This window comes from Hevea brasiliensis, chromosome 6, assembly GCF_030052815.1.
Source record: "Hevea brasiliensis isolate MT/VB/25A 57/8 chromosome 6, ASM3005281v1, whole genome shotgun sequence".
Taxonomy (NCBI): domain Eukaryota; kingdom Viridiplantae; phylum Streptophyta; class Magnoliopsida; order Malpighiales; family Euphorbiaceae; genus Hevea; species Hevea brasiliensis.
Window position 1 is genome coordinate 20127244 of NC_079498.1, and position 6098 is coordinate 20133341.

At 33.7% G+C, this 6098-nt stretch overlaps 1 long non-coding RNA gene across 1 annotated transcript; it reads left to right on the forward strand.

The window, feature by feature from the left end:
- The first annotated feature begins 2584 nt into the window (after positions 1 to 2584).
- On the forward strand, positions 2585 to 5890 carry LOC131180775 (uncharacterized). Its single transcript, XR_009149456.1, has 3 exons — positions 2585 to 2885; positions 4062 to 5239; positions 5319 to 5890. It is a non-coding gene; the product is annotated as an uncharacterized LOC131180775 (long non-coding RNA).
- The last annotated feature ends 208 nt before the right edge of the window (positions 5891 to 6098 follow it).

Genomic DNA, 6098 nt, shown 5'->3' on the forward strand with positions numbered 1-6098 from the left:
ATCAAGCTTAGAGTTGCGCTTTATATCTTCGCAGCGCTGATGTCTTCTCTCATGCGCTGGCTGCATGTCCGCAGCTAGATCTTTTCGACATCATTGCTCAAGCACGTCCTGCTGCTCATCTCACTGCTAAGCTTCCCACTCGGAACCCAGATGCACCTTCCATGATAGATCGCATGCTCAGAATCCTACCTTGCTACTCGCTGCTCACTTGTTCTCTGCAAACCCTTGACGATAATCTTATTGAAAGGCGTTATGGGCTTTCTCCCACTGGTCAGTTGTTCGTTCGGAATAAAGATGGAGTATCCATGGCTGCCTTCTCAGCTGCTGCCAAAGTTCGGACTGAGGCGTGGTTTGCATTGATACTTCTGGCAAATTTCCTATTTTGGGCCTTTTTCTGATTATGCTAATCCTTTTTTAGTTAGTATTCCCTAAATTCAAGTCCTATATGGACTTACGGTAGCTGCAGATAAATTATATATATATGGGCTATATCAAGACTATTGCCACAAAAACCAATCGCAAAACTCCCATTCACGCCTGTATGGGGGTGGAAAACTAGGTAGGGATGACCTCACTAGGCAACTTTTATAGTAGAAGTTCTTTCACTGTAGAGTAATAGTTTACAGTTTTTCTTATCCATCATGTCCAAGAAGTACATGCTAATATGTTTGGCTGTGTTGTCTTGTGTACCTGTAGTCTGATGCTGGATGATTTGCGTTTGACATTAGCTTTTAACTGCTAACTGTGTTAATTTTTAGCGTTACACTTTTTTCTTTTTTGAATTTGCATAAGAAAATTGACATCAAATTCTGCTTTTATATAGATATGAAATAATAAAGATTATTAATTTGCATTAGTTTTACAGTACAATAAAGAAAAATAAAAAAGCGCTTCTAATATTTCTAAACCCATAGTTAAGTTCACAGGCACATGGCTCATGATCCATCTTTTGTAAATTTAGTAGAAAGAAAATCACACATACATAGTTTTTATTGATTGATGTGTATTAATCCTATATTGTCATGTTTTCTATCTAATTTTTACATATAGATTACTCTAACATATTATTAAAATTATTTTTGTTGTAATGCAACAGATACAAACTTTTCTTACTGGTAAAAAAAAAATGGAGTTTTCTCAAATTCAAAGAGCAATTTCTCAATGCTACTGGCAATTCGATTTCCAGGATTTCAATTTCCAGCCCAATGATCATTACATTCCAAATATAGTTTGTGACTATGCTTGGCAACCTCCTCCTGAAGGATGGGTGAAGTTAAATGTGGATGGAAGTTGTTTAGGCAACCCGGTGATGCAAGTGCAGGTGGTCTTTTATAGATGCTTCATCAAATTGGTTGCTGGGGTTCGGTTTTAATATTGGTGAAACTTCCGTTCTAGCCGCAGAACTAATTGGGATTTCATTTGGACTTCAACTAGCTTGGTTGAATGGGTTTCACGAGTTATTGTAGAATCGACTCTTTAAAGGTCATAAATTGATTAATAATGAGAGAGATATATCCTTCATTCTTTAGCTGCTTTGATTCAAGACTGTCAAGACTTATGAAGATGGATTGGGATTGTTAGTTATCCCATATCTATAGAGAACAAAATTTCTGTGCAGATTCTCTTGCAAAGCAGAGTCATGGTTTGCAAATTCAAGAGTTGCAGTTTGGGACTCTCCTCCATGGAAAGTACTTCGTTTCTTGAATGATGATAAATTGGGTGTCAGCTTTAGACGAGTTTTCTTTTAATTTTTTAGCTGTAGAAAAAGAAAACAAAATTTTTTTGGAAATGTATGTGAAACGAAAATTATTAGTTATGGAAAATTAGTGTACAAAGTTTAAGTCATTTGGTTGCTTTCTTTTTTTTTTTTTAATTTTCTTTTATTTGGTTGGTCTTGTTGGAATGTAGAATTTGAAATAATATTTACATAAACACTTCATTACTGTTGTTAATTAATATATCGATGATATGAAATAATATTATGTTCATTAGTTGTATCTTTGTTGAATGGACTAAAACCGAAAGTTCATGGTGTGTTAAAAATTTTAACTTGCAATGCATAAAAGTTGATGATGTTCATTAAGCCAAGAGATACAATGGAAATAAGTCTGCTATAAAAGTCTGGAATATGTACAATTTTGGTTGAATGAACCTTAGGTATGGACAAAACAGAATGTGATGATGTCTATGCAGGCAAGAATGATCTTTGATCTCAACTGGTAAAGTCCTTGATCCATGTGTCCAACAGCAATTGGTTTATCAATCCAGGGCCCCTATAGAACACAAGAGTAAGTAGAAAAGAAAACTGAAACATGAGAATCTGTAGAAAGTTGACTGACTGACAACAAATCATGTTTAAGGGGGATGCAAATGTACTATTCCTATAAGATGAACTGATTGTGTTTTCCGATCTGGAAGAAAGAAAGTTCTAGAAGAAGGTAAAGAAATGAGTTCAGAAAATAAGGATTTGTTAGAACATGTGTGAAGTAGCACCTCTGTCAACAATTATGATCAAAACCAAGATTATGTGAAGCAGAAACTTTACCTGCAAAGTTTGTGTACTTAACGAATCCAGCTTCATTCACAATTTTACCTTCCATTAGCTTCATTAATTCTTATTGAATCAGATTGGTCTGCTGAATCAAGTTGGCAAGCTCATCAGTCCTCTCCTCATATGGCCTGGGTGCAGTAACTGTCTTTGTGACAGAGGCATCCTCTGTATATTGATTTGCCATTAGCAGTAAATTTGCCCCTTCTCTGCTTATTCTTATTTGGATACCCAATCAATTTGAAGCATGACTCTTTGGTATGTCCAATGGCTTTGCTAGAATCCTTCTTCTTAATTGGAGGCTTATCACCAGACCTTGTCCCTTCCTTCTTAATTGGTAATTTCAATTGTTAATTTTATTAGGTTTTGGTTTATTATATGCTAAAGAATTATTTTCTCTTTGTTATTCCTAAATGATGTGAATTTCTTAGATTTTGGTATTCAATTCATAACCATAGAAATAGAATTGTCCGATAAATGAAAAATAAGGATTCTTAGAACTAGAACATATATGTGCTTTTGTTTCTACTGGGTTTCCTGCAGCTGGAACTACCACCATTGTTTTTGGCTCTCATTCTGTTGTTAATTGGATGCGCAATCTTGTAGAAATTGGTACTTACCCTCTCTCTCTCTGTCTCTAGGATTGGGCATTTGTCTCTAGTGAATATCGAATCCTGAACAATTAATGAATCTAACATACTTATTCATGAAATCTCTCTTCTTCTCAGTTTTGATTTTCTAGCTCTTCTGTTATTTTTCTCTTTTTGATTCATTTAGCTATTTACTTTGTCAAAGCATTTGGTTTTTAAATTCACTTTGTTGTTCTTTTACTGAATTTAATTGCACTTGAAATCATTTTTTAATTTACTAGATTTCATTTTTCTTCTATCAGGTACGATTCTTATCTTCTTTCTAAGGCTGAGAAAAACCGTAAGTTAGAGGGAAGTTTTCACTAGAGCACTCTTTACTTTCTTGCACTTAGTTGAATGAAAATAGTCAAAATGGCCTAAGTTTAAACTTTGTCTCAGAAATTTTGTATAAGTTGGCCATTGATGATATTTTGACGCACTGGCTTTGGCATTGTTTTTTTTTTTTATTTGGGGGAAAGAATGATCGATTGGAGTAAGATTCACGGGTGTTTCACTATAAATTACAATACGTGGAATTCAAGGGTGTTTCTTTTTCTTTTTCTTTTTCTACTTAAAAAAGAGCTAAAATTCTTGTTTAGGGGCCTTAGAAATGTCTATATTGTGGCAAGTCAGATATGTGAAATTGATTGTACTGCCTAAATGAATATCAATTTAGTTGTTATACAATTTAGGATAAATATTTTGCTATCTCCCTCAAAGGAGAGTGAATCTTAATATGCTGCTTGCTTACCTTGCTTCCAGTTTGGTTCTTCTCTTTGCTTATTATTACTTAAGCTTTCGACTTGGTTCTTTGATTATCCTTGGATTTCTTATAAAATTCCTAATTCTTTTTAATTGGGTGTATTATTTGTTATCTTTGACAGAACGAAACCATGGTAGCAATTAAAGCTCCACGTGGCACTACTTTGGAAGTCTCAGATCCTGATGAGGTAATCCCATAAGCAGACGCCGGTCGATCAAGTACAAAATGCATAATTTTTGTGCATGCATACTCAATATGGGCTATTAACTATCCCCAAAGGAGATACAGGATAGTCCTTAGAAGTACAATGGGTCCCATAGATGTTTATCTTGTCAGGCACTGTTCCTTCTTATGCGTTTTATATGACTGGTGAGACAAACTTCACATTAGTGGAATGGTTTATCCATTGAATTTTTTGAGACTTTTAAATAACTATTCTGATCCCTCTCCCCGTTGCCCCTTCACATTAATTAATTAATCTGCCATTATTTTGAATGTTACCTATTGGTGGGATACAAAATTCATGTAAAACCTGCCTTCAGTTATGTATAAGCTCTTTATCAGTTTGTTGGTCTCAGTCTTTGATGGTTTGGAAAATTAGGAACAACTGCTCTTGCGGAAAGAATTTCTAATTCGGTACAAACAATTCAATTGTTCAAAAGATACTAGATTGCATATATAAACTTGCAAAATTCGCTTTAAAGTGCCTAATGATTGACCTTGAATTAGTTTATCTAATATAGCTGTGATGAATTATTTGCCAGTGGTCTGTTCTTGCTTCAATGAATCATCTCTAATGTATTTTTTATTTATTCTAGTGCTATAGGGTAGTGTTGACAGTTGATGCACACACCCATATGTGCCATATGGTAGTGTTGTAAAATGCATCTGTCATCACAAATAATCTTTAGATTGCAAAGGAGCTAAGAAATAATGTCACTTTAGTCATAAGGGCAACATTAGTAGTTTGTGCATAATTCAAAACTGTTGTTTCAGCACTCCTCAAGGCTGCAAGAAAGATTAATTTTAGAGATATTTGAAGCCAAATAGCCTGCAACTGAAATGTATAATGTGTTTAGACTGTCTATTCCATGAGTTTAAAAAATTTTAGTTGAATTTCTTTATCTGCTTGATTGACAAACTCTGATTTTCACTTTCACTTTTTTTTTTTGTGCATTATAAATTCTTGGAATAATTGGAAAATGATCTTTGTCAATGACCATCTTGGACTGGTCAAGATTGGTGATCTAGGCCTTGCAGCAATCATACAGGGTTCTCAATCAGCACATAATGTCATAGGTACTTGTTAATTACTCTCATTGAAACACGTAAACGATTATGTCCATTTTAGCTAATTATATTATTTCTTAACTTGCAGTAGCATTTGTTAGGCACCCTAGAATTCATGGCACCAGAATTATACGAATGGGATTACAATAAGCTTGTTGATATTTACTCAATTTGGTAGGTGTGTTTTAGAGATGCTTACATCTGAATACCTTTATGGTGAATGTGTTAACCCGGCACAAATTTACAAGAAAGCGACTTCGGTAAATCATGATGCCAAGATTTATAATTATTATCAAGCTAGAGTATGACATTCATACCATTTCAGTTATGCAGGGAAAGCTTTCTGCTGCATTCTATCAGATTCAGGACTTAAAGAAGAGCGGCTTATTGATGCCTATCATACATTCAACTACCAAGAAGATGATGGGACTAATCATCCTTTCAATTCTTTCTCCTTTTGTTCATTATCTCAAGCATCCATTTACCCATTCAATTTCTGAGAATTTGATGTTTAATCCATTTATTGTGGAATGTGGAATTAGAAAACCATCAAATATATGTATATAAATTATTTTTCTCAATAGTATAGAGAATTTAATATTTTCATATTAAATTCTTGACATTAATTTGTACAAGGTCATTACAATTTATAATATTAAGATTAAATGCAAATTGGTATGAAAAATTTGTTGCAAATTTTTTTTTTTTTTGGAGCCAATATTGCTCATGAATTTTTTTTTCTATTAATATAATTTTTAGTGGATAAATTTTTATTATTAGTGGGGAATTTATCTGTCCACTAAAAGTTGTTTTTTTTTTTTTACAAAAATTTATTTTGCCACTAGGGGTTGATTTTTTGTGGTGAAAA